The sequence below is a fragment of the Cetorhinus maximus genome, chromosome 5, assembly GCF_964194155.1.
Source record: "Cetorhinus maximus chromosome 5, sCetMax3.hap1.1, whole genome shotgun sequence".
Taxonomy (NCBI): Eukaryota; Metazoa; Chordata; class Chondrichthyes; order Lamniformes; family Cetorhinidae; genus Cetorhinus; species Cetorhinus maximus.
In genome coordinates, this window is record NC_135883.1 from 39,178,541 (window position 1) to 39,206,406 (window position 27,866).

Here is a 27,866-nt window from a genome sequence, read left to right on the forward strand (position 1 = left end):
CCTCTGCCTGTGGCCCCATCACCCCATTCTCCACAGGCTGAGGAGGGTGCACTTGCCTCACAGCAGCACACCCTCCAGGCTCCAGAGGGTGCCCATGGCTCATGCTCGCTTCGTGTTGCAGATGGTAATGGTTCAGGGCGGTGATGTGGAGGTGGCTTACCGGACCCTGACCCAGATTCTCACCACAGGTGGGATCATCAAAGAGGCAAAGCGCAGGCGTTACTACAAGAAGCCCTGCAGGAAATGTATCCGTGAGAATTATGAGAACTGGTGGTGCATCTACAACATGGAGATGGCCAGGAAGTTGGCCTTCCTGATGAGGAAGAACCGCCAGGACCCCTGGCTGGACTGCTAGGTGGGATCCCTGAGTGAGAAATAGCGTTTGGCCGGACTTTGTGGGTTTGATGGTGTGCGAAAGGGGCGGAACAAGCGAACACTGATTTTGTGAATGTGTTGTGGTGTTTTGCTGTTAATTAGGCACATCGGACTTGAGCTGCAGCAGGGCCAGCCTGGCTTTTAGTCAGGTGGTGCTGCAGGTTTGACCTTCTGATTACAAAAAAGGTCATCACAGACAATAGGGCATTGCAGTCAGTAGGCTTTCCCCACCTCTGCTGTGGTATCGGGGATGCACCAAGATGTAGCAGTAGGGTTAGAAAAAGATAAATTCTGAGATCACTTTGGGCACATGGGTGTTCTCTCACTGTATATAATGCACCTTTTGTAAATATATTTCATGTTCAAATCATGTGACCATTGTCATGAATGTGTCGTTCATGTGCATCTTATTGTGAGGGTGACCCAAGCTCCTAGTCCATGATTGCTTCCTGTTACTAGCTCAAAGACTACAGTGTCTTTATTGAACTGAATGTAGCATGGCTCCCCCAGCTCTGACTCATGGCACAGGTCACATGACTAGGGCAAGCCAGATAGGACATGTAATAATGATTACATTTCAAAACCAAACATCCCCCTTTTCATAATGAACAAAAGACAAATTTGCATGCACTATCATGTCTGACTGTGAGTTATCCAAATTATTATCCAAAAAAAAATTATCCAAGTGATCCAAAAAAAAAAGACATGGCAGGAGAGCTCAAAGCTGTGGTGTGCTCCCCCTGCTCTGTGTGGGAAGCCGGGAACATTTCCAGTGCCTGGGGCCAGCATGTGTCCAGGAAGTGTGTCCAGGAAGTGTCTCCAGCTGCAGCTCCTGGAAGCCCGGGTTTCAGAGCTGGAGCGGCAGCTGGGGGCACTGTGGAGCATCTGCGAGGTAGAGTATCGTGGATAACATGTATACAGAGGTGATCACACCGCAGGCTAAGAGTCCACAGGCAGGAAGGGGGTGGGTGACCACCAGGTACAGCAAGAGGACTAGGCAGGCAGTGCAGGAATCTCCTGTGGCTATTCCCCATCAAAACAGAAATACTGTTTTGGATACTGTTGAGGGGAATGGCATCTCAGGGGGAAAGCAGCAACAGCCAAATTCGTTGTAACATGGTTGGCTCTGCTGCACAGGGGAGGAGTAAAAAGTGTGGGATTGCAATAATTATAGGGGATTCAATTGTAAGGGGAATAGATAGGCGTTTCTGTGGCTGCAAACGAAACTCCAGGATGGTATGTTGCCTCCCTGGTGCTAGGGTCAAGGATGTCTCAGAGTGGCTACAGGACATTCTGAAGGGGGAGGGTGAACAGCCAGTGGTCATGGTACACATTGGTACAAACGACATAGGTAATAAAAGGGATGAGGTCCTAAAAGCAGAATATAGGGAGTTAGGAAGTAAGTTGAAAAGTAGGACCTCAAAGGTTGTGATCTCAGGATTACTACCAGTGCCACGTGCTAATCAGTAGAAATAGCAGGATATATCAGATGAATATGTGGCTGAAGAGTTGGTGTGAGGGGAAGGGTTTCAGATTCTTGGGACATTGGGACCAGTACAAACTGGACGGGTTACACCTGGGCAGGACCGGGACTGATGTCCTAGGGGGAATATTTGCCAGAGTGGTTGGGGAGAGTTTAAACTAAAATGGCAGGGGGATGGGAACCTATGCAAGGAGTCAGGAGGGGGAATCAAGGACAAGAATAAAAGACAAAGGGGAATAAGAAAAGTGATAGACAGAGAAATCAAGGACCAGAATCAAACAGGGCCTCAGTGGAAAAATAGCGGGAACGGGACAAATAATCTTAAAAAGGCAAGCCTTCAGACTTTGTGCCTTAACGCGAGGAGCATTCTCAATAAAGTGGATGAATTAACCGCGCAAATAGATGTAAACAGGTATGATATAGTCGGGATTACAGAGACATGGCTACAGGGTGACCAGGGATGGGAGCTGAACATCCAGGGGTATTCAGTATTTAGGAAGGACAGACAAAAAGGAAAAGGCGATGGAGTTGCATTGCTGGTTAAAGAGGAAATTAATGCAATAGTGAGGAAAGATATTATCTCCTATGATGTGGAATCTGTGTGGGTAGAGCTGAGAAACACTAGGGCAAAAAACGTTAGTGGGGGTTGTACATAGACCCCCAAACTGTAGTGGTGATGTTGGGAATGGCATTAAACAGGAAGTTAGAGATGCATGCAATAAAGGAACATCTGCAATTATGGGTGATTTTAATCTGCATATAGATTGAGCAAATCAAATTAGTAACAATACTGTTGAGGAGGAATCCCTGGAGTGTATACGGGATGGTTTTCTGGACCAATGCATTGAGGAACCAACTAGAAAACAGGCCATCCTAGACTGGGTATTGTGTAATAAGAAAGGAATAATTGGCAATCTAGTTGTGCAAGGCCCCTTGGGGATGAGCGGCCATAATATGATAGAATTCTTCATCAAGATAGAGAGTGACATTGTTGATTCTGAGACGAGGGTCATGAATCTTAATAAAGGAAAGTACGATGGTATGAGGCGTGAGTTGGCTATGATGGATTGGGAAACATTACTTAAAGGGATGATGGTGGATAGGCAATGGCAAACATTCTAAGAGCGCATGGGTGAACTGAAACAATTGTTTATTCCTGTCTGGCACAAAAGTAAAACAGGAAAGGTGGCCAAACCATGGCTTACAAGGGAAATTAGAGATAGTATTAGATGCAAGGAAGAGGCATACAAATTGGACAGAAAAAACCACAGACCTGAGGACTGGGAGCAGTTTAGAATTCAGCAAAGGAGGACCAAGGGATTTACTGGGAAGGGGGAAATAGAGTACGAGAGTAAGCTTGCGGGGAACATAAAAACTGACTCTAAAAGTTTCTATAGGTATGTGAAGAGAAAAAGATTGAAGACAAATGTAGATCCCTTACAGTCAGAAACAGGGGAATTTATAATGGAGCAAAGAAATGGCTGACCAACTAAATACCTATTTTGGTTCTGTCTTCACAAAGGACACAAATAACATACCAGAAATGTTGGGGAACATAGGGTTTAGTGAGAGGGACGAATTGAAAGAAATCAGTATTAGTAGGGAAATGGTGTTGGGGAAATTGATGGGATTGAAGGCCGATAAATCCCCAGGGTCTGATAATCTACATCCCAGAGTACTTTAGGAAGTAGTCCTAGAAATAGTGGATGCATAGGTGGTCATCTTCCAAGATTCTATAGACTCTGGAACAGTTCCTACAGGTTGGAGGATAGCTAATGTAACCCCACTATTTAAAAAGGGAGGTATAGAGAAAACAGGGAATTATAGACCAGTCAGCCTGACGTCGGGAGTGGGGAAAATTCTAGAGTCTATTATAAAAGATTTAATAGCTGAGCACTTGGAAAACAGTGGCAGAATCGAACAGAGTCAGCATGGAGTTACAAAAGGGAAATCATGCTTTACGAATCTACTGGAATTTTTCGAGGATGTAACTAGTAGAGTTGATGAGGGGGATCCAGTTGATGTGGTTTATTTGGACTTTCAGAAGGCTTTCGACAAAGTCCCACGTAAGAGATTGGCATGTAAAATTAAAGCGCATGGGATTGGGAGTAGTGTATTGAGAAGGATAGAAAAATGGTTGGCAGACAGGAAACAGTGTAGGAATAAACGGGTCTTTTTCTGAATGGCAGGCAGTGACTAACAGGGTACCGCAGGGATCGGTGCTGGGACCCTAGCTATTCACAATATACATTTAGTTCCCTCATCTAAATCATTAATATAATATCTCCAAATTTGCAGATGACAAAACTGGGTGGGAGGGTGAGCTGTGAGGAGGATGCAGAGATGCTTTAGTGTGATTTGGACAAGCTGAGTGAGTGGGCAAATATATGGCAGATGCAGTATAATGTGGATAAATGTGAGGTTATCCATTTTGGCAGCAAAAACAGGAAGGCAGATTATTATCTGAATGGCTATAAATTGAGAGCAGAATGTGTAACGAGACCTGGGTGTCCTCGTACACCAGTCGCTGAAGGTAAGCATGCAGGTGCAGCAGCGGTAAAGAAGGCAAATGGTGTGTTGGCCTTCATAGCGTGAGGATTCGAGTACAGGAACAGGGATGTCTTGCTGCAATTATATGATTGGTCTTAGCCGCAAATGACTAGTCTGGGGGCAACTTGCAAGAGATGCAGCTAGGTGCATACTCAGAACTCCAACACATGTCCTATTCACGGTGATGAATTTGTGGAAGGGGAGCCTCAAGGTCTCGTGGCCAAGAGCCATCTGGTGCCCTCCTAACATGTAATAAGTATTTGGATGTGCAGTTGCAATGCCATGGCATACAAGGCTGTGGGGATAGTGGTCAGAAATGAAATGAGGCAACTTTGGAAGGTGCTGGACACACGCATCTTTGAAGGGCCGAGGGCCCATTGTCTATGACCCACACCTATCAGTTTGTGAATGAGCAATGTTACTACATTAACGATTCCAACAATCATCAGTGTTTTGGATGGTGGGAAGACAGTGGATGTGACTGTGGGCCTCAAATTACCTGGCTGCTCCACCCCAGCTTCACTGACACCTGTGGATCTGGGCGCATGACGCGTTTCAGGCTCCAGGGCCTCCTGCTCAAGGGAGGCCTCCGTAAAGCTGCAGGCCCGATAAAGAATCCTGACTGAAGAGTGCTGAACTGAAGGTTACAAGTACACAGAAAGCTGCTGGGATTTGTTCTAAACTGCTACAGATCACAGGCAAGTTGCAGAAAGTTTTGTTTAAATAAATACTTCACAGACCAGACTGACAACCCCACTGAGCCCTCTTATCCCGCCCGTGGATGAGTTTTAGTAAAAAGTCGCTTACCCGCCTGTCCGTTGCGCCCATGCGCCGAGCCAAAGATCGCACGGGCGCCTGAAAATCTGTCAATTGCTGAGTTAAGGGCCTTAACTAACCCGTTAATTAATGGTGGGCACGTGTCGCACTTCATCGTGTGCCCGCCCAATGAAATATCGCGACGGCGCGTGGTGACGTTGGGACGCTTGCCCGACGTCACCGCGCATCATTTTACACGCCCGCCCCCGCACATTACCCTGAAAATTCTGCCTATAAAATTCTAACAGGACTAGACAGGGTAGATGCAGGAAGGATGTTCCCGATGGTGGGGGAGTCTAGAAGCAGGGGTCACAGTTTGAGGATATGGGGTAGACCACTTAGGACTGAGATGAGGAGAAATTTCTTCACCCAGAGAGTGGTGAGCCTATGGAATTCGCTACCACAAAGTAATTGAGGCCAAAACATTGTATGTTTTCAAAAAGGAGTTAGATATAGCTCTTGGGGCGAAAGGGATCAAAGGATATGGGGACAAAGCGAGAGCAGGCTATTGTAGTTGAATGATCAGTCATGATCATAATGAATGGTGGAGCAGGCTCAAAGGGTCGAGTGGTCTACTCCTGCTTCTATTTTCTATGTATGTCTCTATGTACCCGCTATACCACAGCTGTTCTCATGCATTAACAGACTGTTATTCTCATCAGTCGCTGCACATGCATTGCATACATAATTGTTAAATCATGCAGGTCTCTTAATGGCTCGCATGTGCATTGTCATTGGCTGTTCATCTGGGTGATGTTCCTTCTCCAGGGAGTGTCGTAACCATTACTGTTTCATTTCCATTGTTGGGGACCAGTGGACCTCTGAGTGATGGTCATCCCATATTCTGTGCAGCTGGTGAGATCCCATCTTCCTGGTTAGCTGCCTGCATGAAGGAACAGCTTCTCTAGTTGTTTGTATATGCCTGCGGTAGTGTCGGTATATTTGGTTGTTCACTTCCACCACATACAATCAAGGTGACAACTGCTTTATGCATGTGCCAAGTTGCCATGTGGGTTGACTCCTTCTAAGACCATTGAAGGTTTGTACCCGGATGGGCTCTCTAATGTTCAACTCTGGCAATGGTTTGGAAGTCTTGAGAGAGATGGTGGATTAGAGGCAATATCACTGGGTTAATAATACAGAGGCCCAACCAAAGCTCTGAGGACACAGGTTCAAATCCCACCACTGCAGCTGGTGAAATTTAAATTCAATTAACAAATCTGGGATCTTAAGATAGTCTCAGCAATGGTGACCATGAAACTATCATCAATTGTCAAAAACCCATCTGGTTCACTAGTGTCCTTTTTTAGGGAAGGAAATCTGCCATCCTTACTCAGTCTGGCCAACATGGGACTCCAGGCCCACAGCAATGTGATTGACTTTTAACTGCCCTCTGAAGTAGTCGAGTAAGCCACTCAGTTCCAGGGCAATTAAAGATGGGCAGCAAATGCTGGCCTTGCCAGTGATGCCCATATCCTGTGAAAGAATAAATTTTAAAAAACGTCTTGTCAACATGAAATTTGGCTTTCTGCTGTTTCACCTTGAATTTTTCACTCAAACCTGTTAATACTTTTGGCTTAAATAGCTTTTTTGCTATTGGAAGTGTAGTTTGGGTGTGACATAACATTTAGTCTTTAGATTGCACTACTTTCCATGCCTTAGGTCGGTGTGTTTCTCCATTCAAGGATTGTCTTGCATACTTCTGTGCTATATTTCCTTGATTTCTTAGTGATTCCTTTGACGATTTTTGCTGCCACCTCAGCCTTTCCATTTGACTGGGGATAGTGCGGAGATGATGTATAGTGTTGAATTTCTCAATCCTTTGTGGCGCAGCTGAATTCTTCACTCGTGAATTAAGGGTCATCGTAACTCATCACATTATCTGGAATGCCATAACGACTGAGGTGTGCTTTCAGGCATTCTATATCTCACTGGTCGTCAAAGTCAGCTGGTCTAACTCCCAGTAGTCTATGGTGACAAGAGAATCAGTTCTTGCTACAGTGGAGAAGTCTACTCCCAGCTTCATCCAAGGTCTGTCTGGGATGTCATGTGTCATCAGTGGCTTGCTAGCTTGATACTTGTTACAGGCACTGTACTGGCTGACGTGATCTTTATTTTCATCGCTCATGTTTGGCCAGTAGAGCACCTCTCTCTTGCCTTCCTCAGATTTGATTTGAATTCCTTGATGGTTTTCATGTATGTGCTTCAAAATCTCTTCTCTTATCTCCTTAGGGATAATCGCTCTATTTCTTTTGTACAAGATGCCACATAGGCTGACTCCTGTTGATAGCACTGAAGATTTGTGTCAATTCATCTTGGTATGCCCAATATGCTCTTGTGACCATAGGTGTGTCATTGATGCTCTCAGGTGATCCTTTCATCACTACTTCTTGCAGTAACTGGAAAGTTTCATTTTGTTGAGTAGTTCACTTGATTTGAGCAAGGCACTTATCTGTCAGATTCAATGTCTCCGCTGAGTTGATGACTTCCAGAGCATGTCGAGCTGCTGCCTTACGTTGTATCTGGAAGGTTTCACATTCTGTTGTGGCATCCTCAACTTTCTTCATTGGGAATGCTGGACTTGACAGCGTATCAGTGACGTGCACCTGTTTTCCTTGCTTGTATGTCACTTCTAGATGATAAAACAAAGTAACGTTCTTTTGCAATTGCTTTGGAGCAGAGTAGCTTTTGAGAAAAATGCTTTGAAGTAGCTTGTGGTCAGAGTCCATTGTTACTTTGTCCCAAGCAGGTATTGATTAAAATGCTAACAAACATAAAACAATAGCCAGGCACACTTTCTCAATCTGAGCAGTGTCTTTCAGTTTGCGTTAACACCCTGGATACAAATACGACTGGTTGTCCTTGCTGCATTAGGGTTACTCCAAGACCTGTCTCACTGGCATCACACTGCAAAGTGACTTCATCGTTGACATCATAGTACTTCAGCACTGGCGCTGTCTTCACTAGTTTGATTTTGGTGAATGCTGCTTCTTGACCTGTGTCCCAATACCACTGCACATCCCTGTGAACTTGTGCAATGGTTCACACTCTGATGACAAATTAGGCAAAAATTTTGCTAGGTAGTTCATGAATCCAACAATTTGTTACACTGCTTTCACATTTGTTGATTGCTGCTACAGCTCTCATCTTGTTAGGATCTGGGCGAAGACCTTTTGCTGTCAGTACGTGACCCTTGTATTTGGCTTCAGGCATCTTCAGCTGCAATTTTTTCTTGTTTAGCTTCAGATTCATCTGGCGAGTTCCCTCCAGCAGTCGCACTAGGTTCTGATCATGGTCAACTATGGCTTCTTCCATTGTGTCTCCACAACCATAGGCTAGCAGATCATCCACTATGACTTCCACTCTGGGAAGATCACTGACTATCTCATGCTGTCTGCATTGATACTCTTCTGGAGATGTGGAAATGCCATTTGGTATTTGTATCTCCTGAACGGCATCCAGAATGTAGTTAGAAAACTGCTGCTTTCATCCAGCTTCACTTGCCAGTAAACATCCTTCGCATCTAGGATAGTAAAATCTTTCCCTTGGCAAGTTGTGGCAAAATTCCTTCGATGGTTGGCATGTGGTAGTGAGATCTCTTTAAAGCTTTATTTAGGCCCTCTGTGTCTATGTGCATTCTCAGCTTTCCAGGAGCTGCTCATCCAATTTGTAGGAGTTGTCACTTTCTTGATTACTCCCTTCTTTGCCAGCTCTTAATCTTTTTTAGGTTTGACTTCAGGGTAGCTAGAACCCTTCTCAGCAGATGCTGAATTGGTCTTACACTCTCATCTATTTCGCGATGATATTCACCAGGTAGACATCCAAACCCTGTAAACACAACACATCTTTGTACTCCTCTATGATCTGTTCAGCGGTCAATGCAGTACACTGTGACATGTTGTAAATCTCTTTTGGCAAGTTTACGGTTACGAATCCAAGCTTTAGACTTGCTCCGGCTGAGATGAGGGCCTTTGTGTACAGCCTATGATCTGGAACTCCAGATCTTCATTCTTGTCATTGCATTGGGCTCTCAAATTAATTTGCCCTCTCAGTATGAGTAAAGTGCCATCATACAGCCTCAACCTTACTTTCGAGGATTCTTGGATCGCCACGTTAAGCCATTTTGCACAGGTCTGTGAAGGTCATGATGTTGCATGATGCACCAGTGTCTGTCTGACACTTCATGTTCACTTGATGCTCTCCTTCTGCAGTCATCCCTCTAACAGTCACAAACCATTTATCACCTACAGACCTGATGGAACCAACCTGTTGTATGGTATATAGTGATTTGTCAGAATTTTTGGCTGATATCTCACCAGTGGCCATCTGTACAGGCTTGTTTTGCTTCTTTCTAGCCAAACACTTGTGTGCAAAATGATTCAGCTTCTTCCAGTTAAAACACTGCTTTCCCCATGATGGACAATCCTTCTTTTCCTTTGTATGATGTCCTCCACAGTGTTTGCATCCTGCCCATTATCTGTGATTGTTCTGCCCCTTCAAGCTGGAATGTCTTTCAGCATAATGTAACTCTTGGTCTGTTCTGTCATGCATGTGCTCTAGTTGATGTTTTACAATCTCTGCACTTCTACACATGTCTATCGCTTTCTTGAGAATAAGCTTCTCTCTCAGTAGAGTTGCTCTCACTACATGATCTATTATGCCTAAGACAATTCTAGCTTTAATGACAGCATCTTTTAGTTGCCCAAATTCACATGATTTTGCGAGCTGTGTTACTGCAGTCACATACTGATCAATGTACTTTTTTTTTACCTTGAGCCCTAATGTTGAACACATATCATTCATAAGTTACGTTCACTTGGGCTTCAAAGTGTGCTTTCAAAATCTCTGGGCAGGATTGTTGGGCGGGAGTGGCAGGTGGGCCCAGGAGCAGCCAAGAAATGGTTCACCGCCTGCAATTGGCCCCTGACTGTGATTTCACGCTGACTGGCCAATTAATGGCCAGCCAGTGTGAAAGGTGCGCTGAGAAGCTCAGTGCTGCCAGATTAGTATTGGGAGTGGGAAGAGGGCTAGCACTATAGTCTGCGCATGCGTGGGGGAGCGCGCAATGAAAGCTCCATGAAGGCAGAGAGCTGCCTCAGGGAGCTGAAGAATATAAGATCCTTAAGTAAAGATGTGGGGGAAAAAAATCCCCACATAGGACTCACTCACATGAACATAGACATAATAAGAATTCTGTCAAAACATTTTAATTAAAAAAAAAAATTCCTGTCGAAAACTTCATCCCGCCCATGGATGAGGTTTCCTCAAAAATGCAAAGGCCGCCTGGCCGACTCAACTGCCTGTGGGCAGGCACATACCTGACCCGATCAGGCATAAAATAGCGCACCGTGACGTCGGGACACTCGCCTGACGTCAAGGTGTGATATTTTATGCCTGGTCGGGTCAGGTGCATGCCTGCTTGCAGGCCGTAAAATTCTGCCTTCTGTTGTTTTTTCTGTTCTTCAGATAGATTTAGCAGTACCTCCACAGCAGTGTTAAAAGTGTTGCTACTCGTATTAGCTTTGGCTTGTTAGTTAAATCTGTTGCAATCTCGTAGTTTTGCCATTTGCAAGTGGAAAAACTGCCAGTTCTGCTGCATATTGCCTTTCATTTCAGCAGGGGCAGGGAGAGGAAAATTTACCACCATTTTGACTCACTTAATGTTTTACTTGCAGCCTTCGGTTTGTGTTTGCTTTTCCTTGTCAGTGGCTTTTCCAAGCAGCTTTTAGCAGCTATGAACATTTGTGGTTTTTTTCAGCAGCTGTGGCTTCTCGCCAGCTTTCAAAAACTCCCTCTTGTGCGAGCCTTAATCCCTGCCCCCCACCCCAAGTCATGAGCATGCATGCAACCTTTCCCTCTTGTACCACACTAACCAACCCCCTACTCTACAGTCTGTATGCATCCCCTCCCACTTGTGCCATCTGAAGCCCACCCACCCCCCTGCAATGTCTGTGTTCGCCCATTCCATGTCGGGCCCAGCTCCCCGACCCGCAATAATCCCTCTGACTGTCGTCTTCCCCAGCAGCCCCCACTAAACCCTCCCCTTTCCTGTCATCCTCGAGTCTCTGTCAACCGCCCCCCACACCCCCTATCCAGTCCCGCACCGGTCCCCATGTTAGTTTCTGTTGGTACAATGCCTGTGCCAGCACAGAGTGCAGTCCTCCTGGAGAAGTGCTACACCCACCATGAGCTGTCCCGCTACACACCCAAATCACCCACTGTGAGCAGCCCCGCTAGACACCCAAGGCACCTGCCATGAGCAGCCCCACTAGACACCCGAGGCACTCACCGTCAGCAGCCCTGTTAGACACCAGAGGCACCCATTGTAAATAGCCTTTTAGACACCCCCACCAGTCTCGCCTTTCACGGCAGCTCTGGCATCACTGACGACTCAGAGCAGCGCTGTTGTAGGCAGGCTTTGAATGTTGCAGTCACCTCCAAGTCATGAGCAAACTGATGGTGGACAGCTACACACCACTTATATCCAGTAGTGATTCAGACCAGTCTAATTTCCCATTGGCGTGCCACGTAATTGGGAGGCAGAATGTGATTCAGGCGACTTGCGTTTTTAGTGAGTATTCATGACATGCTAATCCATGCAAATGGAGTTCCTGACATGGATCAGTGGGAAAGTCAATCTGCCATTTGCCCACCATGAAAGTGCTGAGGGGGAGATTCTGACTTGTTTTCATGTCAGCGGAGTTCAGACTTTGGCTCTCACTCTGAATTTTCAGTTCCCACCTGCTACAAAACCCGCCGCTGGCAGACCAGAAAATTCCACCCGTAGGTTTGTTTTTACAACTTTAATGACCACTTAAGGGGATTTAACTTTTTTAATGGGGCTGGTGTTTTTTTTTCTGTTCAGCATGGTGTTTGATTGACAGTTTTATTAGATTGTTAGAGGTTAAATTTCTTCAAGGCCATTTCAAAGGGTTCCCATTGCTATGACATGGCTCCTGGGGTATGTCCATGGTGGATATTGAGAGCGTCTATGGAGGGTACATGGGGCGCATGAGGGATATGAGGGAGCATAGAGAGGGCTTGGGGGGGATGTGAGGGGGCATGGGGATGGGTTTGGGGGGTGAGGGTTAAGGAGCATAAGAATGATGTGGAGAGCTGGGCCGATGTCCTTGTGAACTGTAGGGGGCCTTCTAACCTGTCCGTCTCAGCGTCTGCACTCTTCCCATGCTGCCTTGAGCCTGCCTAAGGAGGCATCAGACCTGAACATTGCCTACACATGTCTCTAGGAAACTAAAATATGGCGGGTATGGGAGGTGGTGACAGGTTTGGATTGGTGAAGTCGCGAACTGCCTCTACCTATGTTTCCCGAACTCAAGATGAAAATCCAACCTATAGACTTCGTTCTCATCTCGAGTACAAAAGAAGAAATTAATTACTAAGATTTTACATTTTATGGAAATATTAATTCTGCCTCTTGCTAGATTCCCATAGCAAAAACATTTAATAAAACATTTTATGATTATCGGAGTTTTCCATATGGTGCATTTAATGCAAATCCTATATTCCGTGTTTTAAAATAAGTTATTGACTGCTTGATATGTGCTGTCTGTGTCTGGAACCTTTTTTCTAGGAGGTCTGGGGAGAAACAGTGAAACTTTCATTCTGTCCCGTGTTTTAATCATACTCTGCTACTCTTACACAACCCACTGGAGACTCTTCACTGCTCCCTGACCAAGAGAGTGGAAAGATGACCTGCTTTATCACTGCTTGTCCAAGCGATATATGACAGTATCCAGTTTGATTCTCCCTCCATTATCCTTAATTTAATATTAGCATCTGCTTGACCTCAGTCAAATTATGAACTTGTTGCATGATGAAATGCAGACATTAACCTTGGGCATGGGTACGTTTGTAAGATGGAAGATGAACAAATTCCCAAGTATATTCTGTAAAGGGAGGAAGCTGGAATCAGAAGACAAGCAGGACACCCAAAGCTCAGCTTCAAGGATGCCTGCAAGCATGACATTAAGGCCTTAAACATGTAGGATTCACTAGCCAACAACACAGGAAAATGGCGACATTACCTATTGGCCGGCATGTGTCACCAGGACGTTCAGTGCTCGACAACAGGCACCAATGTCAAAAACAGCATCCTACAATGACACCTATCAGTCATCTTGTATGCAGTGTTTGGGGCAGAACCCGCCTCTCATGGATGCTCTCTTCAGTCATCAGCACTATGTAAAACTATCATATTGCCAATGGATTTGCTGCATGTTCATCAGCTCAGGTAGATGGAAGGATGCTGCCACCGTCGAGGAAGAGCAGGTCAGAGGCTGGGAATTCTGCAGTGAGTAACTCACCTTTTGATTCTTCAAATCCTATCCACCATTTACAAGATACAAGTCAAGAGTGTGATGGAATACTCTCCACTTGCCTGGATGAGTGCAGCTCCAACAACACTCAAGAAACTCAATGCCATCTAGTACAAAGCAGCTTGCTTGATCGGCACCTGATCCACCACCTTAAACATTCACTGTCTCTATCATAGGCACAGAGTGACAGCAGCTTGCACCATTTACAAAATGCACTGCAACAGCTTGCCAAGCCTTCTTTGACAGCAGCTTCCAAATCTGCAACGTCTACCTACTAAAACGACGAGCAGCAAATGTATGGGAATACTACCACGTGCAAGATCCCCTCCAAATCATTCACTGTCCTGACTTGGGACTATATTGTCATTTATTCACTGTCATTGGGTTAAAATCCTGCAAACCCTAATGGCGCTGTGGGTATAATAACATCACATGGACTGCAGCGGTACAAAAAGGCAACTCACCACCTTCTCGAGGGCAATTAGAGATGGGCAATAAATGTTGGCCTTGCTAGCGATGCTCACAAGATCTCCAGACAAATTACTCCAGCAATTTCCAGGCTATATTTACATATACAATCTCCACGTTGAGGATCATTGTTGCAACCTTTGAGCCTCTACAAAGGAATTTCCCACATTATAGTAACAGAATTGGAGTTTTTGGTTGCAATAGCATCTGAACAATTTTTGTTCTTTGCCTGTGCTACTCCAAGGAAGGTTGCGCTGCATACAGGTCTGTAATTCGTACATCTTTCTGATCTGGACAAATGAAGAGCAAAAGGCTTTGCAACTAACTCTTGGAAAGTCTACATTCACTACAGCACAGAATTAAATCTGTTGGTTTAAAAATCCAAAACTGCTAATTTCATTTATAACAAAAAAAAGCAGAAGATCAGCATTTCAAGCAGCTTTTCTTAAGTAAAACAACAAAAATTTTGCTTATTCTTTCAGATGGATTTTAATTTGAAGCAGCTTCTGGCTGGAAACCACTCTGTGAACAAATTCCACACCTGCCAGAGGCAGCAGCAAGCCATGAAAACTTTAACCAATGGGCCTCAGTTAAATGCTGCCGTTTCACTTCCTGGCCATTCTAGAAAGGATGAGGTAGTAGACAACGGACGATCGGTGGATCAAGACTTTTCATTTATTTGTTCTTTGGATGTAGGCTTGCTGCCAAGCCATGCATTTATTGCCCATCCCTAATTTCCTTTGCGGAGTTCCTTCCCTGCTTCCAGTTGAATAGAAGGGCCTGAAGTTTCATCCACTTTCAAAGACACTAAATTCTTTAATATTTTCTCTCTCACTAGGTTTATACCATCCAATATTTCACACTCCTGCTTCTTAACTACAATGTCTGCATCATCCCCCTTTTTTGTGAAAACAGACACAAAGGGCAGGATTTTGCCCTCGGTGGGGGTGCTCAGCGGGGGCAGCAGTCGAGAAGCTGACTGCCGCCCACGATTGGCTCCACACCGCGATTTCACACAGGTGGGCCAATTAAGGCCCGCCCTGCGTGGATCATGAGTGGCAGTGCTGAGCGGGCAGGGGGAGGAGGGAGAGCCGGGCCTAACGTGCAGTTTGCACATGCGCGAGAAAGAGTGCTTCAATCTCGCTGAGGCATGGAGCTGCCTTAGGGAGATTGAAGCGCTGCGTAAAAAAAAAAAATGAGAATAAAAATTTAATAAAACAGGTTGGGCGGGTAGTTTAAATTTGAATTTAATTAGATTGTTAATGGCCTTAATAGTCCTTTTAATTATCGGTGGGCACGCGCACCCATTGAATGAAATATCGCGAGACTGCACGATGACATCAGGATGCATGCCGACGCCATCACGCATCATTGTACGCTCGGGCATGTCGGGTGTGCGCCTGCACGGCGAGTAATATTCTGCCCAAAGTATTCATCAAGTACTCCACCCACATCTTATGCCTCCACACACCAGTTAACATTTTGGTCTCTTATTTATCATACCCTTTAGTTACCCCTTTGCTCTTTATGTGTTCATTAAACATCCTTGGGTTTTCCTTGATTTTATTTGCCAATATTTTTTCATGCCCTCTTTGATTTTCTAATTTCCTTCTTAATTTCACTCCTACACTTTTTTTTTATACTCAAGGACTTCTGCAGTATTGGTCCCTTGGTGTGTGTCATAAGCTTCCCTGGCTGTTCACCCTCCCACCTTAGAATGCTCTGCAGCCCCCAATCAGTGAAATGCTTGACTCTGGCACCAGGGAGGCAACACATCATCCTGGATTCATGTCTGCGGCCATAGAAACACCTGTCAGTTCCTCAACAGTTATTGAATCTCCTGGCTTTTCTAACTTTCCTCTCTGTACAGATGAGCCATCAATGGTGCTGTGGACTTGACTCTTCTACCCAGAAGAGCCATCACCTTCATCAGCTTTCAAAACTGAATACTAGTTGGAGCACAAGGTGCACTCAGCAACGTCTTGCATTAATGTTACTTGGTTGGGTGCAAAAATAGGATAATTATTAAAAAGGTTTTGATTGCAAAACTTAATGAATGAAAGTGACCGCAGTAATGAAAAATAGTGCAAGTTGTTAACCAAGTCATGGAGACATATGTTTTAGTAATAGAACACAAATCACTGGCACTCAGAATGGAAGAATATTCCTTAAAATTGCAGGATAAATGCTCAGATCAGCTGGAGTGGATTTACAGCATCCTAAAATGATGACCGATATGACAGATACAACATAGAAAGTAACATCACAAAACTTCCAATACTGAAAATGCATCTCAAGAATCTGAAAGGAAAAGATGTCATTATTTGTGCTGTACCATTGCATAGCATCTGTTCTTACACTAAAAAGTATTACCAGCTGTTAAATGTTTTAAAATCAATGCTGCTGTTCACTTTTTGCTATTGCTTTATAATGAATTAGTTGTACAAAATTAATATCGTAAGACAAATGAAGCAAATACATTTTAGAAACATCTAAATCTTTCATTTTCTTACGTGGTAATGCCTTTAAAATAGCTTGAAATGTTACTATCATTGTTAGCATTCTACTACCACATGTGTATCACATCCAGCTCTACCTCACCTCCGCCTCTATTGTCCCCTCTATTGTCTCATATTTGTCACACTGCGTGTTTAACAGAAATTTCCTCCAAGTATTGGAGACCATTGTCTTCAGTCCCCACCATAAACTTTGCTCTTTTTCCACCAAATCTATCCATCCCGCTGGTCATTGTCCTGAGGCTGAACTGGACTGTTCACAATTAGGCAGTGTATTTGACCCTGAGATAAATTATTGACCATCACTAAGATCATCTGCTTCTACATTGACATTGACCACAGCGATAACATTGACTGTCTCCGCCCTGCCTCTGCCTCTGTTCACCTGCAACTGAAACCCTCATCAGTATTCCAGTGGTCTCCTGGCTGATTCCCCATTTCTACCCTCCATAAACTCAACCAAACTGGTTGATCATACCCTAACTCACGCCAAGTCCCATTCACACATTATCGCTGTGTGCTTGTGTACATTGGGTTTTAGTCTGGCAGTGCCTTGATTTTAAAATTGTCATTGTTATTTTCGAGTTGTTTCATGGCCTCACCCCTCCTATCTCCAAACCTCCTCTAGCTCTACAACCCTTGGAGATCTCTGCACTCCTTCAATTCTGGCTTCTTGTTCATCCCTGATTTTAATTGCTCCACCATTGTTGATGTGCCTTCAGGTGTCCTGGTCCTAGTCTCTGGAATTCCTGCCTTTAAGCTTCTCCATCTTTTTACCTCTCTCTCCACTTTCAAGATGCTCCTTAAAACCTACTACTTTGACAAAGCTTTTGGTTACCTGTCATAATATCATCTTATGTGGTTTGGTGTCAGATTTTATTTGCTATATAAAGTTGTTGTAGTAGTAGCGCAACTAAAATTTAAATTTAATTGCCATCTGGGGAGCAAGACTTGGCATTATTTTCCTCACTCTGGCCTATATTATTCTGTGTTCTTTAATATTAATGAAAAGATAAACAGTAATATAGCAATGTAAAGAGAGCTAACAATCATTGAGAATGAAATTGAAAAAATGGAAGAAAAGAATCCGGCACTAAGGGCAGAATTTTGACCTTGGCAAGCGGGCTCGGCGGGGGCGGTCGGGAAGCCAGCCACCGCCCGCGATCGGCACCGCGCCGCGATTTCACATTGGTGGGCCTATTAAAGCCCACCCAGCGTGAAACGTGAACGGCAGCGCTGAGTGCTGCCTGTGCAGGGGGGGTGGGGGGTGGTGGGCGAACAGGCTAAGTGCGAGCTTCGCACATGCACAAGAGTGAGCACAGCATAATCTCCCTGAGGCACAGAGCTGCCTCGGGGAGATGAAGAGATATAACAAAATAATTAAAGAAAATAAAAATGTGATAAAACATTGTCTACTCATGTGACTCTGTCACATTAGCAGAGACATGTTATTAATTCAATTGCAAAATTTTTATTTTATTTTTATTTGCTTTTGGAAGCCTCATCCCGCCCATGGATGAGGTTTCCAAAAACATACAAAGGCTGCTTGGCCTTTTCGCCTGACCGCCAACCGTTAGGCTGGACGGGCAGCGAAAAATTAAGCTTAATTGATTATTTAATGGCCTTTTAATTGTCGGGTGTGCTGCCGACTCCAGCGTGCGCCCGCCAACCGAACTATCGCGTGACTGTGCGATGATATTGGCACGTTCGGCCGACGTCAATGTGCGTCATTTGACACTCGAGCGGGTCAGGCTGCACCCACCCGCCGAGCGAAAATTTCTGCCCTGTGTAAAATGGACAGGCTAACATCTGTTTTGCACTACCGCCCAAAACCAATTTCCCTTTTTGTATCGGGGTACTCTGAGACAAAAATGGGCTTGAGGGAATTAGCTAAAGGTTAAATAAACAACCTTTTTATTTGCTTGCTAAAGGATTATTATGGAGAACATGTGCAAGTTATGCAGCTTGGAAGATAATTTATAAATAAGATAATCAAGGTATCTGTCTATCAACCCAACAGCAGAAATAAACAAGACTCTATAATGAGATGCAGAAGAAAAATCTTCTTCTGATTACGAATGACTTGTTGAATTTATCCTGAATATAAATAAATAGATTATCTTTGACCTTGAAATTCTGAGTTTGCTGCTAGACTTTCCACCAACCCTTTCTAAAATTTGGGGTCAGTAAATTAAAATTTTTCAGGTTGGGATAAAAGTGGATGACAAAGAGCAGCCTGGACATGTGGAAAGAAGTGGCACAGGTAATAAGTGGCAACTCCCTAACTGCATAGCCCCTCTTCGATGCAGGATCAAGTTTCATGATCTCACAAGGTTAACAATGATAAGTCTGTGTGCTGTTCCCTGAGTTTACTAGTCTACCAGTGTCAAATCTTTATAGAGCAAAAGTTAAAAAAAATTCAATAAATTGAGGGGCTAGCTGACACCAGCCCATTAATGAACGAATGGAACATCAGGTACAAGTGAAATAATAAATGAATGAAGAGGGCTTTGATCTTCTGGCACTCCTGCCCTAGCAGCCTAGCTGCTTCCTGCCTCTGAGCCAAAAATGCAATGCCTTTCTTGGGATGTACAACCTACCACCCCCAAACTTTGTTCTTTCCACTTCTATTACTGCCTGCTGCCCTCACAACCATGACTTTACCTTGACTGGTTTTACTGACAGTTTAACTTTCAAAGTATTTTTACAAAGGCATTACAAAAATCTGGGTGAAAGAGAAGCTGGGCTGCGGAATTTGGCAGTATTGGGAGAGGTGATTGTAATATTTGAATGCACTAGGAAAACAGCTCCAGTGTTTTCCTGAAATGAGAGCGGTCTCTTGGAACGGGAGCAATAGTGTGTGGGGGTGGGGCAGGTAGGGGAGCCTGGAGTGTGGTAAGATGTTGGAGCATTGGGAGGATTAGGAGGAGGTTGCTAAAGCTGGTAAATATGTAGGTTCAGGTGTGGCAACACTAGGATGGCAGTAGTGGCCGTTTGGACCATGGAGCAAAGTGGTTCTTGGGTATGGGATCAGGGTACTGCTGAAAAGGCATAGTATAGGGTTTTCTCAGGAACAGGTTGGTAGTGGAAGATAAAACATAGGCACAAAGCGAAGGTTATGCGTTCGGCATGGGAAACCCTTCCAAAAAATTCCTATCACTTACTGGCCAGAATTTTTACCTTGATGGGCGGGCAGGCCCCACTGGCTCGGCGGCAGGCGGGAAGCCGAACTCCGCCGCCGAAATGGGGCCTGCCACCATTTTGAGTGGGCGGGCCAATTAAGGCCCGCCCAGCGGCCTGCCCGACAGGAAACACTGCGCTTCCTGGGCGGGGGGTGGAGGGATTCCCCATCTGTCAAAGTGCGCTCTTTCGCGTATGCGCGTGAAAGAGCGCACATCTCCCTGAGACTAAGAGCTGTCTCAGGGAGATTACTGACAGTATAAAAATCTTTAAAATCGGAAAAATATTAAAATTATTCACATGTCCCACTCATGTGACAATGTCACACGAGATGGGACATGTTAATAAGAAGCACATAAACTTTATTGAAGTTTTTAAAAACGGACATGAAACCTCATCCCACCAGTGGATGAGGTTTCATGTATTATCAGAAGCACGCAGGGGCGCCTGGCCTGCCCGCCAACCTTAAGGTTGGACGGGCAGGGCGTTTAACAAGCTTAATTATCTTGTCACTGGCCTTAATTGGCCATTGACAGGTCGGCGGGCGGACAATTGATTTTGCTGTCCGCCCGCCTTCCTCAATATTTAAATGGACCGGGATGACGTCGGGTGTTCCTCCCAACGTCATCCCGTGTAATTTTCCCGTCGGCGAGCGGGCCCCGCCCCCAAATCGCCAACGGGAAAATTCTGCCCATTGCAAATACTTTGCTGCAATCAACTGATCCATATCAGCTTCCACCTGAGGTCCCCAGTATCACTGTTGTCAGTCTTCAGCTAATTTGATTCAGTCCACTTGACAACAAGAAATGATTGAAGGCATTGGATACTGAAAAGGCTATGTGCCGTAACAATATCACAGCAGTAGTACTGAAGACTTATGCTCCAGAACTAGCCGGTCCCATAGCCAAGCTGTTCCAGTATTGCTACAATACTGGCATCTACCTGACAATAAGGAAAACTGCCCACAAATATCCTGTCCACAAAATGCAGGACAAATAAAATCTGGCCAATTACCTCCCCATCAGTCTACTGTCCATCACCAGCAAAGTGATTGAAATGTTGTCCAACAGCGCTATAAAGTGGCAGTTACAGAGCAATATCCTGATCACTGTTGCTCAGTTTGGGTTTTGCCAGGACCACTCAACGCCTGACTTCATTACAGCCTTGGTCCAAACATGGACAACATAGCTGAACTCGGAAGGTGAAGTGACAGTGACTTGACTTTGACATCAAGGCAGCATTTGACTGATTGTGACATGAAGAAGCATTAGCAAAACTGAAGTCAGTGTGAATCTGGGGGAAAACTCTCCACTGGTTAAAATCATATCTAGCATAATTAAGATGACTAGTTATTGGAGGCCAATCATCTCAGTCCTGGGACATTGTTGCAGGAGTTCTTCAGGTTAATGTCCTAAGCTCGCCTGTCTTCAGCTGCTTCATCAATGACCTTCCCTCCATCATAAGGTCAGAAGAGGGGATGTTTGCTGATGATTGCACAATGTTCAGTACCATTAGCAGCTCCTCTGAAGCAGTCTGTCAATATGCAGCAAAACCTGGATAATATTCAGGCTTGAACTGGTAAGTGGCAAATAATATTCGTGCCACATAAGTGCCAGGCAAATACCATCTCCAACAAGAGAAAATCTAACCATCTCTCCTTGACATGCAATGGCTTCACCATTGCTGAATCCTCCCACTATAAACATCTAGGATGGGGAGGGGGGATCCATTGACCTGAAACTGAACTGGACTAGTTATATAAATACTGTAGCTATAAGAACAAGTCAGAGACTAGGAATTCTGTGGCTACTAACTCACCCCCTGTCTCCCCAAAGACTGTCCACCGTACAGAAGGCGCAAATCAGGAGTGTGATGGAATACTCTCCACTTGCCAGGATGAGTGTAGCTCCAACAACACTCAAGAAACTCAACACCATCCAGGATAAAGCAGCCTGCTTGATCGGCACCTGATTCACCACTTTAACTAGTCACTCCCTCCACTACTGACGTACACTGGTAGCAGTGCGTCGGGCCGGCTCACCCCACACGTCGACTGAAAAATCCAGGCCTATTTGTTTTGACATTTTAGCAAAGTCACTGTGAATATTGGGAAGGGGCGCTCAGGACTCAGAACTCTGTTCTCAATGTCTATGGGCTAAATTTTCAGCTCGGCGTGTGGGCGCACACCGGACATGCACAAGCATGAAATAGCGTGTGATGACGTTGGGCGAGCGTCCCGACATTATTACGCACTCATGCGATATTTCAGTCAGTGGGCGCACGCAGGAGTTAGCAACGTGCCTGCCGGCAATTAAACCCATTAATAGATTAATTAAATTGAATTTTTCCCTGCCCAACCAACCTTATGGTTGGTGGGCGGGTGAATAGGCCAAGCGGCCATTTGATTTTTGAGGAAACCTCATCCATGGGCGGGATGAGGTTTCCAATATTAATTAAAAATAAAATAAAAGTTTTCAGAACTCATTTGTAACATGTCCCTGCTCATGTGACAGAGTTACATGAGGGGACAGGTTTTCCTTATTTTTTAAAACTTTATTTTTAATGTGGGAAATCTTCAGCCCCCTGAGGCAGCTCTGTGCCTTCAGGGAGCTTTCTGTGAGTGCACCTGCGTGCAAGCGCTGACTTCTGCGCTCGCCCTCCTCTCCCCCCGCACCCAGGCAGCGCTGAGCATTTCAGCATGTGCTTCACACTGGTTGGCCATTAATTGGCCAGCCAGCGTGAAATCATGGTTGGGGCCCGATTATGGGCAGCAGACCGTTGCATGGCTGCTCCCAGGCCTGCCTGCTGCGCCCACCCAACAAGTCCATCTTATTTAATTGCATTAATAGTCACCAATACCTTTGGATAGCTTTCATTTTATTTTGGCCATTTTTGAGCAAAGTACAGAGGTTCACTAATTCTCTCTCCAAACACCTCATCTTGATGTTTGGATTTTCTTCTCCTGTTGGTTCCTGCTATTTCCTCTCTTTCTCCATGTAGTGTCATGGCTTCTGTCTCTTCCAGAAGGATGTGGGTTCAAGCCCCAGTCCGGGATGCAAGCACATATGCAGCAGTGGAACGGTGCTCAACAAGTATCATCTTTAAGACCATGGGAACCATTGTAGCCAGGCTCACTTAATTGCAGGAGAGTCCCTGTGTCAGTCTCTCAATGAGGACAAAAGCTCCCTCAAATCAGTTGGAGGGGAGAGGGAGCTGACAGGAAATTCCCAGCCGCCAGCGGCGCGATGTCAATTAGGTTCATTAATGAGCCACTTGACACCCATTATCCCTGAGCCCACTGCTGTTCAGTGGTGGCTCACAGATAGTGCCTGATTGCGGGACCCGGCATTGGGAAGGTGGGAGATCCCTGAAAGCCATCTTCCTGCCCTTGGCTCCAAACACCCCTCCCATGACCCCTACCTTGCAATCACCACCCTGCCCTCACTCACTTTTGGTCTGGGGTCCCTTGACGATCCTGGGCCTTTGGTGGGTGCACTGCTGGCAGTTGCCACTGCTCCTGGTTGTTCTTGGGGGAGGGGGGGATCTCCGCCACCAGGGTCCTGAATCCCAGGAAAGGTCCAATGTGGCCACTTACCCCTTGGAGCTGATGGGGTTTCCTGCCGGTTGTCCGATCGGTAGGCGAGACCTCCGTCAGGTTGACTAAATCCAGCTGAGTATTTTAAACCTAGTCAGTCTGCTTGTTCCAATGGTTCAGGTGGATGTAACTGATCCAATAGGATTAATCAAAGAAGAGAAGGAACTTCCCCAATGTCCTGGCCAACATTTTTCCCTCAACCATCAAAAATAGATTTAACTTGGCATTCATTTTATTTACTGTTTGAGGAACCTTGTTGTGCATAAGTTGGCTGCTGTTTTTTGTCTCCATAACAACAGTGACTACACTTCAAAAGTAATTCACTGTATGGAAACACTTTGGGATGGATGCCCTGAGGTGATGATAGGATGCTATATGAAAAAAGTTCATTCTCTCTTTGTTCTTTTTTCTCTTTCTTTAATGAGTGTAAGGGAGATCTCTCCCATCTACTTGCATGTTAGAATAACCAAGTTAAAATAACCAAGTTAAGACAAACATTAAAAGACCGCACAGAAAATTTTGCTAAACCTATGGGACAGAATTTTACACCTCACGGGCACGCGGGCGCCCAACCCGAATGGACGTGAAATAGCATGAGATGATGTTTGCCAAGTGTCCCAACGTCATCCCGCACACGAGCAATCTTCAGGTTGGCAGGCGAATGTGGCAGTCGGAAGCACACCCACCAACAATTAAGTGAGCAATTAAGCCCATTAAGGAGGCAATTGAAAGTGAGTTTTCGTTGCCCATCCACTTCTACAGTTGGCAGACAGGCCAATCAGCCAGCGGCCTTTACATTTTTGCTCAAACCTCGATCCAGGGTGGGATGAAACCTTGGTAGAGAAATAAAATAAGAAGAGATATCTGGGGACTGTTTTTATATGAGATATGCTTTCAGATGCTTGATTGTGCTGTATGGACATATTTTGCAGCATTTTTGTTGTTTCGTTTATTCTGTGGAGGTCTGCAGCTCCCTGAGACAGCTGTCTGTCTTCAGGGAGCTCAGTGGGAGCTCTCACCAGCACCCATGATGATGTCGGCACCTGACCTCTTTCCGCCTCCACCGGCAGTGTTGAGCCTTTATCAGTGCGTGTTTCAGGCTGGCTGGCCATTAATTGGCCAGTCAGCGTGAAATCACGGTCAGGGCCATTCGCAATTGGGGGCTGTTTCCCATCTGCTCCCGGGCCTGCCAATCGCGCCCGCCCGTCAAGCGAAAAATTCAGGCCCATGTTCATTGTTTGTACAATAACTTCGCTTACAGTAATTTCTAGCTTTCTACTTCCAATTCATCCCATTCTGTAATTCACATTGAGTAACATGAGGGTGGTTTGCATTGCAACTCATCTTTCATTTTGGAAATATATGTCTAATTCCAAAAGGGCATAAACTGATGTATAAATGTAGTTTATTTGAACAGTGATTATATGTCAGTGATTGTTTAACTTTACTTGAAGAACTGTTGAAATTGATTGACCACCTCACATCACAATTGTGTTATGGTGCCAGAGAAAATTCAAATCCAGTAAGTTAGGTAAACGTTGGTGTAAATAGCAAAGCATTTGATTAAAACAGTACTGAAAAATTTGGAATAGAAACAAACAGCTGTGAGCTGTGAATGAAAATCAGCCTGGTAAGGCAGTGAGATCAATGAAACAGCAATGGATGTTTAGTAGGTTGTACTGAAATTAGAGACTTGGAATTGACTGCATCACTTACTTGCAGAGTGCTAATGAAGTTAAAATTGCCCTATGATAGTAAAGATGGAGTTAGACATTGGGTGGAATCTTCCGGAAGTGGCAAGGTTGTTGGTGGCGTGACCAGATGTTTGAAAGTGAGAAATGTCCAAATACAGAGAAAGAGTGGCTCCATGGTTCAATAATGCCTCCTCATGGAAGTCCAGAGATGGCTGGAGGTGCTTTTTGCCAGGGTTGGTAGCAGGAGGCCCTTCTACCTGACCCAGGTGGCCTGGATGAAGGTCGCAGAGGAGGTCAGTAGCTGTGGGGTCTATACAAGAACCTGGGTCCAGTGCAGGGAAAGGATGACCGATCTCTTGCGTTCCGCAAGGGTAAGTGGCATCATGTAGTCACTGCAAAGTGGCACTCATAAGGGTATCAAGCAATTTAAATGTGCAAGTGAAGAGGGATGCCAGACAGGAATTTGAGTTGCAGGCCTCAGCCTTAGATGGAACATGTGTACTGAATGTGTGGGAGCCATTCATGCCCTGCAAGTTATACCAGTTGCAGAACAGTGTGTGTGTGTGTGTGTGTGGAACACTTACTAGAGAGGGCACGGGAGCTGTCATAGGCATGCGTGCTCATAAAACAATTATACAGCAATGGGGACGACACTCAATCCTTCTGTCTGCCTGCCGGAAAAAAGAGCTCATAAACGCAGGGAGCGCTGTAAGACGAGTGGAGATGTCTCTGATATTTACGTATTGAGCCCAGCTGAAGAGGAGATGTTGGAAGTGGCTGGGGAAGATCATGAGCTCGCAGTTCAAGTCATTAAAGTGAGGATGTTTCCAGTCTGGTGTTGACAACTGTATGTACAGGAGTAATGCATGAAACATTGATGAGAAAAGGGATTGCACATAACCGTGAGCTAATTCCTTGTGTTCTCCAGCAAGACCAAGAGGAAGAGACTGCTTTCCCCCACCTCTGAGGATGAAGGCAAAACACTCAGAGGATGTGGCGTCATGTCATTCCCCTGCACCCTCCACCAGTGCGAGAGATCTTGCAGGGGTCTCATTCTGGCTGGAATCTGGTTGTGACGAGAATGTCACGGGCCTGACAGGCATGTCGCTCCATCGTCCTGGCATTTGTAGCTGCAGCCGAACTATCCACTCCCTCAGAGACATCAGTTTCTTCCCATTCTTCCTTGTCTGAGAAGGCATCGGACTCCTCCATTGCCCCACCTCCAAATTTCTCACCCCTTTGCTGTGAGACACTGTGACAGGCCACAATGATCCTGGAGACTCTTTATAGCATATACCACAGCGCCCCACCTGAGTGGTCTAGGCAGTGGAATCTCACCTTCAGCAGTCGGTGGTCTATTCTATTGCTTCCCTTGTTGAGGCATGGGTAGCATTATACCTCCCCTCTGCTGGGCTTTGTTGATTCCACACAAGTGTCTTGAGCTAGATCTTCTGTGGATATCCTCTGTCACCCAGGAGCCACCCCTGCAGTTGCTGAGGGGAAGCAAACAGTTGTGGCAGCTGAGCAGATATAAGAGTCATGGCTGAGGAAGTAAGAATGATGAGAGCTCCCTGGGAAGTGAGCACAAACCTGCAGGATTCATTTGTGGCAATCACAGGTTAGTGCACATTGAGAGAGTGAAATCCCTTTCTGTTTATGAATGTTGCTGGCTGATCCCAGGGAACTCTCAGCGTCACATGTGTGCAATCAATTGCCACTTGCACCTGTGGAAAACCAGCGATGGTGGTGAAACCCACAGCTCTGACTGGCTGCCTGTTAGTCTGTGGTGAATTGCACAAAGTCACTGGCTCCTGCGAACAGGGCATTGGTGACCTCCTTGATGCATTTGTGAGTGGCTGACTGCGAGATGCCACGCATATCTCCCTGTAGAGCCCTGAAAAGACTGCAGGCATAGAAATAGAGGTGACGACTTTTGAAGCTACTGGCATTGGATTTCCTCCAAATCCACAAGGACCTAGGTTCTCCCCAAGGAACTGCCATAGGTAGTGATGGAAGCCTGTGACATCCTCAGCCACCTTGTACATTGCATCTCTGACATTTACAGATAGCCTCCTGTATATTCGATTGAGTGCCAATGCTTGACATTGCACTGGCCATGGTTGCTACATCCTGAGTTGTCTGACCCTCTGCTAACGCCCCTTGTAGGTGTTCTGACTGTTGCTGTGCCTGTCGCTGGGCCACACTCTGCCGGTTCCTATGAAGCTGCACCAGAGCTAGCAGAACCACTGGGCACACTTGACTCACCTCGTCTGCCTGAGGTGAACTGTGAACAAAAGGCAGACAAAGATTTGGTTAGTACAGTCGTCGAAGTGCCTGCTCCTGTCCTGAGCACTTTTGACCAGTGGGAAGCCCAATAATTAGCATCAGCCACAACCTAGTCTCCACCCACTCCAATGTGGTCAACTCCATCCTTGATGTTCACTGCAGAGAAGTCTTCTTGTTGATTCAGCCATGTCCATGGAGCCTGGAACTGGAAGACATCATCCTGCATCCTCTTTCAATCATCTTCCCTCCATCATCCTTGACCTTCCCTCTGTTACCCTTGACTCTCAGGACTTCAACAGTGACCTTCCCTATATTGCTCTTGGGGCGGAATTGTCCCAGAACTGCGCTAAGTGCGATAGCGGGTGTGAAAAATGATGTTTTATTCGCCGGCCACAATGGCGGATTTTCATGCCGTATCATCCGCTTCACAGCGCGTTCCTCCTCAGTAATAATGCATTCACGGTAAACATGCCAGATCGCTGGTAGATGGGCTCAGATTTGCCTGCCACACTGTGACCTCAGCACTTCCTTGCTCCGGATGTCATATTTAAAGCGCACCAGAACGCA

General features: G+C 45.5%; 1 protein-coding gene and 1 pseudogene across 2 annotated transcripts in view; one reads left to right on the plus strand and one right to left on the minus strand.

The window, feature by feature from the left end:
* The window catches only part of LOC144680613 (uncharacterized), a 447,610-nt gene that overhangs the window by 174,621 nt on the left and 245,123 nt on the right, over window positions 1-27,866 (minus strand). The window lies entirely within an intron of this gene.
* Window positions 95-355, plus strand: LOC144680616 (small ribosomal subunit protein bS21m pseudogene; annotated as a pseudogene). Its single transcript, XR_013576587.1, has one exon. The product of XR_013576587.1 is annotated as a small ribosomal subunit protein bS21m pseudogene (transcript).